Source organism: Triticum aestivum, chromosome 2B (genome assembly GCF_018294505.1).
Source record: "Triticum aestivum cultivar Chinese Spring chromosome 2B, IWGSC CS RefSeq v2.1, whole genome shotgun sequence".
NCBI classification, from domain to species: Eukaryota; Viridiplantae; Streptophyta; class Magnoliopsida; order Poales; family Poaceae; genus Triticum; species Triticum aestivum.
Window position 1 is genome coordinate 68,811,656 of NC_057798.1, and position 13,806 is coordinate 68,825,461.

Here is a 13,806-nt window from a genome sequence, read left to right on the forward strand (position 1 = left end):
AGGAAGGAGATCAAGATGAAGGAAACATCACCAACCAAAGATGTTGCTCTAGTGTTCAATCAACAGTGAAATGGAGCAAGTCCATTGCACATGAGTTGCCATCGACACCAGCCCTAGATCCGCAAAGGGGCCTCCCAGATTGGAGGTTATGAAATTTAGATTTGAAGTAAACAAAAATTATCAAAATAGGTGAACAGGATAAAAATTGGTAGCGACTTGATTTCTTGTTTGACTGTAGGTCAGGGGCGTATCAGATGCGAGACCAAGTGGCACACACTTGTTAGACTCGGTGCAGAAGGAGCTAATTAAGTTTGTAGAGTGTGCCCAACCAAGTTGATTGCCACTAACCTTATGAACGCGGCCAGCTTGGTTTCCTTACACCTTGCACGCTTCCCTCTCAAAACTACAACTCTTCCCATGGGATGCTCCGATTTCTATGCAGCTTACATCACAAATTTTCTAAAAGATAGTTGAAATGTAACCGCAGCCACATGTCATGACAACATGCCAAGTTTCATGTTTTTCAGGCCACATTCAGGACAACATGCCAGCCATTGCACCATAAAAAATATCACTATGTTCTATATATATAGTATTACTATTCGTCACCCAGGCTGCAGAATAAGTTATTCTTCATCCGAGGTAATCTTACGATCATTTCATAATTAAATTACATTTCGAATTCAAATAGTTACATTCTTATTGATTCACTACGTAAAATTTGACATAAGAAAATAAAAATATAGGTCATAAGACAAGAAAAATTACAGTTTATGTGTATTTTAGACTATGTTTTTATGTTTGTAATTTTACATAACATAAAATATTTTTTACGGCGATTATATATTTTCTTACGGTCCCTTTTTGCGTCGGAAATAAGATAAAACTTACGGAACGTAAAATTACGATGCATTGATGATAAAATAGAGGGGGGTGAAGAATAACTATTCCTCACTCAGGGTGACGAATAGCGCGACACTATATATATATATATACCTATAGAGACACATGCAACAAATCTTGACCATCAAACAAAATCAATCTAATGACCCATACTGCCCCAGCGAGTGCTCAACATGTCTAGCGTAAAATTAATATCATATCAAATATCAATATCGACACTAATCACGTAATTAATACGCAAATAATATCCTACATAATATTTACATGCAATCAATATACTGCCTAATATCAACTATCCTACCTAATGTCATATACTGCCTAATATCAACGGGAAATGATTCCCCTCAACCGGCTGATTTCTTGAAACCCATCCACCACCTCGCTCGCACAACATGTGGTCCTACGTGACATGCCACTGGCTCCTGATGATATTTTTTGCAACTTCTGCAATATCATCAATGTTGCGTAAGTTTCTTCCGTAACATTAGCTGTGTTGCAAAAAGATGAAGACGAAAAGAGAATTCTGCAACAAAGGCTCTGTTGCAAAAAAAAAAACAGCAACAAAACCTAGTTGGAAAATTTATATTTTTTTGCAAAAAGATGAAGACGAAAAAAGAAGTTCTGCAATAAAGCCTGTGTTGCCAAAAAATGCAACAAAACCTCTGTTGCAAAAAAACTTATGCAACAAGACCTCTGTTGCAGAAACTTTCTGCAACAAGACCTATGTTGCAATGATGGAGGGCGCCGATGCGCCAGATCTGACGGCCTGTGAGCCGGCCGATCTTTTAAAAAGATCAGTCGGCGGACACGTAGCAGTCCCCAATATCAACACGCATTGCAACTACACCTTACTAGTTTGAAGAAACACAGTAAAAACATTGTACCGTGAAAATCAAAAACAAGATGTGGGACGGGACGATGCAGAACTGGGCCAGCAAACACAACAATTGGTATGTGGTTTGCACTAGAACACTATTATAGTATTCTTCGCTAGGAGCAAAGAATAGACATTCCATGATAGTAATGCTTAGAATATCACGGCAAAATATTATTCCCTACAAGAATCAATATGTAGTTGAATGATTAGGAGGGTGATTGTACCCCTAGCCCAACAGGGATCAAACCATATTTCCCTCGACAGTGAGGCGTCTATGCTGATTTCGTCAATCTGAAGACCTGGATATGTGTTTGTACTGTGTTTAAAAAAAATCCATACATAGAGCAAGGAATAGTGGGGGACGGGTGTAACAATTAACATGTACTGTTTTAAAAAATCATGAGATATTTTTAATATAATATAAAATAAAAACATGTACTTGTTTTTAAAATTGTGCACATTTTTTATCAATTCAGGTAAGTTTTTTATTATTACTATTTTTAGAAAGAAAAAATAAATTTATTTAAAAATTTAGATTTTTTTATTTGTTTGGAAATTCATGGAAGCTATTTAAAATGCATGAACAATTTTAATCAGTGAAGTTTTGAAAAACTTCATGAATATCTTTTCTTGTGTGAGATTCATGAATATCTTTTAGTATGTACTGTTTGTGTTAGAGAAGCTTTTTGAGAGATTTTATTTTACTCTGTCAAAGAAAACAAAAAAACAGGCTCGATCCCGGAACGGGACCATGTGTGCGCCTAGGCTGTCCCTCGCAATGAGACGAGCCGCACTGCCGCGCGCAAAATTCGTGGAGGCAATGCGCTGAAAGAAAATGAGGAGAGCAGAGGAAGGGCGGAGCGCCGCTGGCCACATCAACATCTCGTCGACCACGGGAAGGTCGGCACGGCCACAGCAAGATCTCGGCGGCCACGAGATGGGCGGCGCGTCTCCACTGCCTTCTAGCCACACGGGCGGTCCGGGAACTCCAGATTTTTCACGGGAGTGGAGCACGAGCGCGGCGGTGACTCCTCCGGCGACCACGGCGGTGACCCTTTTTTCCTTTCAATGCCGATTTAACTCCTGATTGGGCTCCCCTTCCCCAACCCTAGTTCCCTCCTGGCTCTCCTGTAGGGCATTCGTCATGGTGGTTCTGCTCCGACTCGCGCTCTAGGTAGTCTGCCCTTGCCTATATGCAAACCGAGTCCGGCTGGGAGTCAGCCCGAGGCTCCCACTTCTTCATAAATAAGAGGGATTCGAAGACCTTTCATTTTTTTTAGAGAAAAGGCCTAAGCCCGACTTTATAAATAAAGCCACAAGGCAGCGTCATAAGCCCAAGCAACCACCAGGGCGATACACCCAACAACCACAACAGCAGAAAAGAGTACCAGAGGCACAAGAGAGTACTAGGTATACATGGCAACCTGCCAAACACGGCACGCAGGCCGGAAGGATAACGAAACAGCCATCAACAGGAAAGACGATACTGCACCAAGCAAGGTTAGACATCAGGAGCCTGCCCGGAGAAGGAGGACGTCGAGGCCCGAATTTTAGAGATTAGCAGGTCCAGAGCTCTTTGGTCGTCCTCTTTAGTCAATGATCTCCACTGCTGCAAGAATATACATGATTTGAAAAGAACGTCAGCAGGCTTCGAAGGAAAGACATGTTCAATAGTAAATTTGTTCCTAATCGTCCAAAAGGACCAGCAAATCGCACCCAAGCCAACCCAAAAGATCCTCTTAGTGACCCCAACCAACGAATTGGCTAGGGTGCGTATCTCTAGAAAGGAGGAGGGGTCCCAAGTAACATGTAACCACGACCGTGCACAGCACCAAACTAACTTAGCCAAAACACAGTGAAAGAAGATGTGTTCCGTGTTTTCCACAACACCGCAAAGAGCACAAAAAGCCGAGCCCGGGCCATTACGCTTATGGATTTGGTCAGCAGCGGGAAGCCGACCTCTTAAGGCTTGCCATAGGAAGATTTTCACCTTAGGAGGAACTTTGGACCTCCAAATGCAGGAGAACCGATTGGAAGGGACACCTCCGATGAGCCTCGCGTACATAGACTTAACCGAAAACCGACCAGAGGCAGAATGAGGCCAGACAACAGCGTCCGGCGACTCCGAAAGCAGGGGGAAGAAGGCAGAAAGGCTTTGCCAGTCTTCCAACTCTTCAGGAGCAAAGAACGCCGAAAGGCCAAATCCCAATTATTAGCTGCCACCTCCGCGATGGAGATGTCAGGGTTCGGACAGAACGAAAACAGAATCGGGAAATTACGAGCCAAAGGAGCATCACCACACCACCAGTCGCGCCAAAAACGAACCGAGGTACCATCACCCACACTAAACTTAACATGATCCAGGAATAGAGGCCTGACTTTAATAAGGTCCTTTCAGAACTGAGATCCACGTCGGCCACCGGCAAACAGAGGGCTGGAGTGAGGAAAGTATTTAGCCTTAAGGATGGAATACCAAAGAGATCCGACCCCACTGGTCATGATTTTCCACCACCACTTAATTAACAGACATTTATTCATGACATGCATATTAATAATACCTAACCCTCCACGGTTTTTAGGCCTACACATAAGCTTCCATTTAACCAGCCTGTATTTCCGTTTACTATCAGCAACGTTCCAATAAAAAGCACCCTTGTGTTTGTCAAAACCAGCATGGATGCCAGCCGAGAGGAGATAAAATCCCATAAGGAACATTGAGAGGGAGGAGAGACAAGCATTAATAAGAGCAACTTTGCCAGCATTGGTATTGTATCTACCACGCCAGGGAAGAACCCTATTTCCCACCTTAGACACCGCAGGAGCAAAGTCCTTACACTACTAGGGAAAAGGCTAGCAGCAGCGCGGGTTTTAGATGTATCAGTAGCGCGGGGATAGGCGCTACTAATAAGGCGCTACAGCTATTGCTTAGCAGCAGCGCGTGCCTGCCCGCGCTACTGCTAGGACAAATAGCTGCAGCGTTTGTTCGTTACCACACTGCTGCTAAGGTAACTACTTGCAGCGTGTTTTCTGTCCATCGCTACTAGTACTTTTTATTTTATTTTTTTAGTGTATTTATGCGCCATCGTACAAATATTGGTACAATACCAGTTATGAGGTTTACATCATTATGTCCATAACAGTGTGTCAAATGAAGGTGGATTAGGTTTAAGTGGAGGCAATATGTGGTGCATGTCAAAAGTATACTACTAATCCAAACTTGATCTAGTTTGGACTAGTAGTACTTTTGATGTGTACCACATGTTGCCTCCACTTGAATCTAATCCGCCAGCACAAGCTATTTAATCATCATCATAGTCATTACCACCAACAGTATTTATTTCTGTCTAAAAAAACAGTATTTATTTAATCACCACTAACACTAGCTAATAATAATCATCATAGTCATTACCATCAACACTAGCTATTTTATCATCATAGTAATATAGTGTAGCACATCATCATCCTCAAACTCATTTCTAGCTAGCTAATCACCCCTGCTGCTCTCTCTTAGGTAAAATAACATAAAACATATATAGCTCTCCTCCTTGATCAAGCTGGAGCATGCAGATGAACCTGTCTCCTAATCATGGGTAGCACATCTGTTTGTTGCCCCCTAGTACTTCTCAGCGCTCCCCCATCACATATTTGGTCCAGTCTTGCACTATTAAGCATCCGTCGCTAATCTTGAATGCACTAAAGTAATCTGTAGGATATCTTGGCCGTAAGCTGATAATACTCATGGTACCTTTAGTCTCGATCCCATAAGGCACAACATTCATCGGGAGTCCCTGTTGAAGAACATCGTATGTTAACATACTTAGCAATGAAGTTTAGTTTTAAAAATAATGTATGGAAAAGATGCACTGATGACAAATAGTAAAAATCTTACCATCCTTCCTAAATAGATGTGACTGTAGTTTATTACGAACACTATTGGTCGCACATTTTCAGTACTAACATTTCTAAATGCAGGAAGAAAATTTGTTTTGACAGTATCAAGATCCTCAAGCCATGAAACATAATGACTGAGCTCCTCGCAGTTGAGTTCAGGCCCAGGACAATATACGGTCCTGTCTACCAAGCGTTGGACATGTTTGCTTGCACCAAAATAAGCTAACAATACAAATTAGTTGTCAACTATTTTTGAATAAACAATATCAAAGACATAAATATGGTTGAGAAACTTACATAATGGTATAACTGGAGGCGTCTGCACATCGACCCAAATGTCGGTATTACCTTCAATATCATCTTCCGGACGAATATCAAAGGTGATAACCATATAAGGCTCAAATGCATAAGTCTTGCATAGTGCTCGCCATGTTTTGCTTCCAAAATAGGTGTAGTCGTCTGAGTTGTACAATTTTGCATGAAAAATATAACCATGCTCGGTCTTCAAGTAAACTTTCTTTTCCTCCATCTTATGACTGAAACCTATCTTATCCAATACAAAAACTCTTGCATGGCAGGGGATACGCTAGTAGAATAGTAAAAAAATGAGTGGAAGCAAATGAAGCAGATGTCATGCTTAATTACGAAAAAAGACTTGTCGCTGTGACTTACTGTATCCATTTCGAAGTTCTCGTCCAGCTTGATGCTGAAGCGCCTATCATCATCTAGGAAGATTCCGTTGCACAGGCCGCGCTCGTCTTCGTAGTATTTGCAAATACCGAAATCCTTTTCGTCGTCAGACATTTCCTATGTTCATAGTTAAAACATTAATTGAAAATCGATCGAAGACAACTACCAAGATACTCAACACACAAATCCGGGGCACTTGATATTTCCTACATATTCTGGCACAAGTCATGCCAAAATTCACGGAAAAATTCGGCATGACCTTTGCTAAAATAGGACATATCGAGCGCCTGAAATTTGCCGGAACGGAAATGAATCAACACTCCGGCAAAATATAGGCCACTCGGAGGTGTAACCTGCAAACATGACGGGCCACTTGGATATTGAGCAATACAAGATATACATTTCAAAATATCTTATAGGACTCAAATTAGCATGCATTCAATAAGCAAAAGTAAATCATCTCATACGTCCGTACATTGTCGAATATTATCACTAATACATCACGAATAGTGTCATACATATAACATCACTAATACAACTAAAACCCTAGCACACGACGGGTATCGGCGCGGGCGGTGGACACCCACAGAGAAGGAACCATCACAGGATCATAGCTCCAGTGAGATCCCCGGAGAACCTGCCAGGTATTGGAGAACGGCCTGTGCTCCAACGCAAACAAGTAGCGACGGACGTGCGCGTCCTCCTCACTGACACGGTGACGCACCACCTCCGCGGAGTCCTCGAGCCTCTCGATCGTCACTGGCCCACGCGACCGCCACCAAAGAAGGTTCGGGTCAACGACAGGCTGGCTCCTGACCAACATGCGCCCCCCGGTAGGTAGCGCCTCCTAGTACCACCCAGGCGGAGTCCAGTCCCGGACATGGCCGATCTGGTCAAGCAGGTGTCGTCCTCCGCCGACTCGACGACGAGGATGCGGGATAGGCATCGTCCACGTCGAGGCGGGAAAAATTGCTTTAACTAAAAAATAGAAACAAGTTCTTACTAACTAGTTCTATTAATTCAACCCCGATCAAAAAATAAGTTCTATTAATTGAACTAGTTCTTACTAAAAATAAACTTACTATAAATAAAAATATTCTATTACCTAATCAATACCTAGTTCTTAATATGCAACTAAAATAAACTTACTATAAATAAAAATAAACTTAATATGCAACTAAAATATAAAGAAACCCTAGGCAGAGGTAGGGGAGAGGGAGGAGCGGGCGTGCTCACCTCGGGTGCCTGCGACGAGGGAGGGGCAGGGCGGCGTCGAGGTCGGGGTCGGGGCTCGGATGCGCGGCGATGGTGGCTGGCGTCGAGGTCGGGGTCGGGGCGGCATTGAGGTCGGGGGCGGGGGCGGCGTTGAATCTGGGGTCGGGGCGGCGTCCAGGGCGGCGTTCAGGTCGGGGGCGGGGGCGGTGTTGAGGTCGGGGGTCGGGGCGGTGTAGAGGGTGCGGAGAGCGCGCGGCGGCCGACAGGCGACGGCGGCGGCGAGAGTGGAGAGAGTTGGATTTGGGGGAGAAAGTGGCGTGGGGAAGGACGAACCCCGTGGTTAAGTCAGAAGTAGCAGTAGCGCGTTCCGGGAAAAGCGCTGCTGCTATCTTAGCTACAGCGCGTTCTCTGATACACGCTACTGCTACTCCTTTCTCTTTTTCCCTTTTTCATTTAGTTTTCTTCACATTTTATTTGTTTCCTTTCACCTTATTCTATTTCTTTCATTTTCAATTACCTTTCCATTTTCTTTCCATTTAATTTTATAACCTTTAGCAGCAATGAGTTTATATTAAAACGCGCTGCTACAAACAGCGTAGCGGTAGCGCGGTTCGTCATAGATCGCTACTACTATGTGTAGCCTATGGGCTAAGTCGTGGGAATTTTAGTAGCAACGTGTGTACAGCAAGATGCGCTATTGCTAGATCTTTATCTGTAGCGCGGTTACCTCAGGCGCGCTACTGCTAATTAGCACCAGCGTGCTTTTTTGACCCACACTACTGCTAAAGTTCTGTGTATAGGGTTTTCCCTAGTAGTGTTAGCATGAAGCACCACAGGAGAGATAGGAAGGCCCAAATATTTGAAAGGGAAAGAGCCCAGGGAACAATTTAGCAACCTAGCAACTCGCAAGGCCTCAGAGTCATCGACGCTAGTAACCAGGACCTCACTTTTCGAAAAGTTGATTTTCAGGCCCGAGACAGCCTCAAAGCAAAGCAGGATGAACTTAAGGTTGGCAATGCAGGCATCGTTCAATTCCACCATAATAATGGTATCATCAGCGTATTGCAAATGAATGATACCGTCCGGGACTAGGTGAGAAGCCATAGGCAAGATATGACCATGCCGAGCTGCCCTAAGAAGAATGCGGGAAAAGGCATCGGCCACAAAATTGAAAAGCACAGGGGAGGCAGGATCCCCTTGACGCAAGCCTCGGCCGTTAACGAAGAAATTACTAATATGAGCATTCACAGAGACCGCGATATGACCGCCCGAGACCAACTGCATAATGCGATGCACATAAGCCCCGTCGAAGCCTTTCGCTAGGAGGACCTGCCTGAGAAAAGGCCAGTTAACCGAATCATAGGCCTTCTCAAAATCAAGTTCTAAAATGATCGCTTTGGAGTTACGAGACCGCAGGTCATGAACAATCTCATGAAGACAGAGGACCCCATCAAGAATGTAGCGCCCTTTGATGAAAGCAGACTGATACGGGCTGATGACTCTATGGGCAACGAGGGATAGACGATTAGCGAAACCCTTAGCAGGGAATTTAGCAAAGTTGTTAATCAAAGCAATAGGCCTAAATTGAGAGATCAATTCGGCACCTTTAACTTTAGAGATCAGGGAGATCACCGCATAATTAAGACGAGAAATATCAACAGTGCCTAGACAAAACCCTTGAATAACATTACAGATAACTGCCTCAAATGAGGTCAAAACTTCCAAAAGAAAGGGATAGAAAAGCCATCCGGCCCAGAAGCAGCGTTCGGGTTAGCAGAATTCACCACGTCCCAGATCTCCTTATCAGAAAGGGGAATCATGAGCGCGGCATTCTCCTCGGCCGAAACCCTCGAAGAAAGATCCCAAAGGGTAGGAGAGATAGACAATCCCGAAGGAGGTTTGGCCCCTAACAAAGAGGAGAAGAACTCAACCACATGAGATAAGATTAACGAATGTTCCGAAGTACGCATACCATTAATGATCAGCCTATTAATCCCACACCGCCTCCGACTACCGTTAGCAATGGCAAAGAAATAAGCCGTGGGAGAATCCCCTTTCAAGGTCCAGTTAAGCGTACCCCGCTGACGCCAGTAAATTTTCTCCTGATGATGCAACTGCATCAAGGCAGCCTCAAGGTTATATCGCAGTGACCAGCCGTCATCAGAGAGCCCGGAGGAATCAGCCACAAGGTCAAGAGACAAGATCTGAGCTTCAAGGAGGTCTTTTGAGCGGCGCTCCTCAGCTGCGTGGTTACGGGACCACCCTCTCAGAAATTTCCGCAAAGAATAAGAGCACGAGTGCCAGTCATCGAGAAGACCAAAGGATATAGCATTGGGGGAAAGAAGGAGAGTAATATTTGAGACCAACATATAAATAAAACCATCGGTCAACAACCAAGAAGCGTCAAATTGAAATCTAGCAGAAGGTCTATGAAGCTGCATCCCATCGTCCATAATAAGAGGAGTATGGTTAGAACCATTAGATTTGGATTCCCATTGTCATCTCCTTGCCCTTCCGTTTGTCTATAAATTTCTTCTCATGTACTGGCATCCTCGTAACCATCATCGGAATCAAAAAATCAATCTTTAGATCCAGTAAGGGCCGAAAGATCGATTGAACGAGACATGTCTAAGCGTCACCACTCTGAACCCAACGGCGGCCGCACCGGAAAAAGGCCACGGCGTGCGCCAAAGAAGCACCTCTACATGGTGCTGGATGATTGGCATAAGGGCTTCAGCATCCACAAGATCGACGTCCGCCTTACAGGACACTACCACCGACCTGCACCATGGGTTTCCTGACCCTGCTATTCTCCGATTAGCCGCACCGGTACATCGTCTTCACATGGACTTTGCCGCCATGGGCAGCGACATCTTCATCACCACCAACCCATGCTGTCCACGCACTCCCACCCTCGTGTTTGACACCGAGACGGCTGGGCTCACCATGGGTCCCCGTCCACCGGTTCGACTCATCGACAGTACCGCCTTCACCGTGGCTGCCGGCGGCATGCTGTACGCGTTGACACATCCCCATGTCCATGAGCAGCACTCTTTCGAGGCCATATCATGGGCACCAATGGACAAGGACGATCCATGGCCGAGCCCAACCATGAGGTGGTCCTGGAAAAGCGTGCCCTCGCCACCACCATTCGCCATGGATGACATAATCACCTCTTACGCACTGCACCCGGACGGGCACACCATATTCATGTCCGCGCACGACATACGCTATCATCATCTTCCAAAGGGCACCTTCTCCTTCGACACCACGACCTCCGAGTGGAGGTTGCATGGGGATTGGGCTCTACCGTTCCAAGGGCAAGCCTACTACGACAACGAGCTAGACGCATGGGTCGGGCTTCACAAGGACGGGTATATCTGCTCCTGTGAAGTCGCCTCCCGCAGCAGCACAAGTGCGGTGGAGCCGGAGTGGAAGGTGACCAAGGAGAAGCTGTTCCACAAGGACCCCGAGAGGCGGCTGGCATGTGCGAGGGCCAGCCTCGCGTACATGGGAGATGGCAGCTTTGCCTTGTGGAGTCTGTGCTACGCGAGGGAGTGGAGTTTAAGTGCGCCTTTGGTGACTGTGATGGCTGTGTCCTCCACATGAGCACGTTTGGTCTTAAGTATGATCGTAGGGGAGAACTGCAAACCACGCGCCACCACACTAACTCCTTTGTAGTGTCTAAGCATCTTCAGACATTTTCTCCTGTAGTGTTCTGGATGTAAAGCTAGTTGACATGTTTTATGCAAACCATGTTCGAGTAACGTAAGCTATGTATTATATGTGGGCAGTATATAAAGAGAAATAAAAAGGAAGTCCACTTCTCTTGGCATTTTAATGGAACATGAGTGATTCTTTTTGCGTGTTCTGAATCTGACCAAAGAAAGAAATGAGCATCATAGGCTGACCAAAGAAATGGTGTCAGAATCCAAACTGTGATGAAGGTATCCATGTGATCCTAAGAGGAGAGGAGATACGCTGGACTCCTCTCATCCACTTGCCATTGAGGATGCCCTCACTGACCGTGATCTTTTTTTCCCTTACGCCAAACGTAACAGAGAAGCAGCAAAATCTCCAAGGGCTCCTACCCACGTCCGATCGCAGCCCGAAAGGAGACATGCTCCACATTATCGATCTGAATTTTAGTCTTTTAGCTTCATTTGGTGTCATACTAAAGCTGACCTCAGGTCTTGACTCCCCTTTTGTGTTTTCAGAGTCAATTCACTAACTGGAGGAAAATTTTCATAGCTTTTCCATTACACAGCAAAGCTAAGAGAGTGAGAGAGATACACTCAGGAGGGTCTACAACTCCACCACACCAGCATCACAAAGAAATATCATGGCATTAGGAACAAGTTCACAACAATACCAACAAAAAGAAAGAATATATTGATTTCAGGTGATGTTCCACCACATACCAAAGAGCATAAATGACATACACCAGTCATCACACATAAGTGTAAAGTGTCCACCACAATGACATCTCAAAGAAGGACAAGATTTCTACTATACAGCCCCCCAAAAAGAAAAATCGCTATCCGTTTTCTAGTTACAAGCTGTGTTCAAACACATCACCAGGTCTCCAGCCTTCAGCTTTCATTGCGTTGTACCTGTCCATGATGAAATGGAAGGATGAGGAGCTGTTGCTGCAGCGCACATTCTCGACGCAGAAGAGCTAAGGCTGCTATTGAGATTTACAGCATGGCTTGAATCATGTGCGGTCATACACAAGTGGATGTACAGAGTTTGCGAGGGTCTTGTATCAGATGACGAAATCTTACTGTGTGCAGAAGTACAATGTAGGACACTTTCAGATGCTGTAATTCACAGAGAGGTGACTGAGGTAGCCACCCTGGTGCAATGCCCTTTGAAGATCTGACAGCAACCTGCGGAACTCATTCATGATTAGGTAGATAGCGAGCCTGTAGTGGCTTTTTGCTGAGTGCCGAAACGAGTTCATCAACAACCTCAGAAGACCTCTGATGTCGTCTTCATATTGAAATCTATGGCCATCATCGTCCTCGTAGTGCAGTGTATCACGAAGAAATGAACATTGCAGGCCTCGAGCTTTCCATCCCCTGTAATGTCCCAAGAACTTCAGAAGATCTTCTCCACCAGTGGTATCTTTGACTTTCCAGAATAGCTAAAACAGGGAGACAAAGTTTCCATATCCCTGATAAGGCTCCATCAGGTCAATATGACTGCAAAGCAGGCTGCCATCACACGCATTCACTCCCTGGGAGATGATCCTTAGCTACTCGGTCAGTTCAACTGATAGCATCTGCCCAAGAAACACCTCCTCTACAACCATATGAATGAATTGCTCGTAGTTGAGGTCCCCGACAGCCTCACTATAGTCCACTATCGCGCCCTCAGCAAGCCCATCCAACTTGACAGAGTCATCTCGATAGATTTGGAAGTTCTTTGAGGAAAAGTTTCCAGCAAAAACAAAATGTCCAGCATGCAGCTTGACAACTTTGTTAAATGAACGCATCAAGATCACTCTACTGCGAAGCTTAGATAACTTCAGAGTGGTCATTATCATTATCTCAGCCCCCTCTTCGCAGCTCAGGACACTTTTACGTCCAGGGATCTCACAATACTCATGCATTCTAGCCACACGGACGGCCCAGCAATCGAGGACCACAGGCGCGTGGAGCACGAGCATGGCGACGATGACTCCGGCGACCACGGCGCGGTAACTCCGATGACCCATTTTTCCTTTCAATCCTGTTTACACTCTTGATTAGGCTCCCCTCCCCCAACCCTAGTTCCATCCTTGCTCTCGTGTAGGGTGGTTCTGCTCTGACTCGGGCTCTAGGTCGTTGCCTATCTGCATTCTGCAATCCGAGACTGGCTTGGAGTTTGATTAGTCATCTCGAGGCTCCATAAATAAGTGGAGGGATTCGAAGACCTCTCGCTTCATCGCCAGGTTAGATCTGGATTCTAGTCACATTGCCTTCCGTTTGTCTATTATTAATTTTCTCATACGAGTTGCAAATTTCTCCGAGCCATGTCTCATTATCCTTGTGTTCGTATATCATGTCAACATATGTTGGGATGAAATCCTGTAATAATAGAATCCTAAAATGTCTTTCTCGCGTGTTGTGAAGAACACATTGAATACACTTTGAAAGAAAGAGATACCTAATGCATAGGGATGGACGAAAGAAATGATGGATTATATAAAATAAATATTGTAGTATTTATACCAAACTTTTCTATTT

General features: G+C 45.1%; 2 pseudogenes; one reads left to right on the forward strand and one right to left on the reverse strand.

Moving 5' to 3' along the window:
* Positions 1 to 10,200: 10,200 nt before the first annotated feature.
* On the forward strand, positions 10,201 to 11,304 carry LOC123040491 (uncharacterized; annotated as a pseudogene).
* A 1,085-nt stretch (positions 11,305 to 12,389) lies between these two features.
* On the reverse strand, positions 12,390 to 13,190 carry LOC123040492 (uncharacterized; annotated as a pseudogene).
* Positions 13,191 to 13,806: the final 616 nt, after the last annotated feature.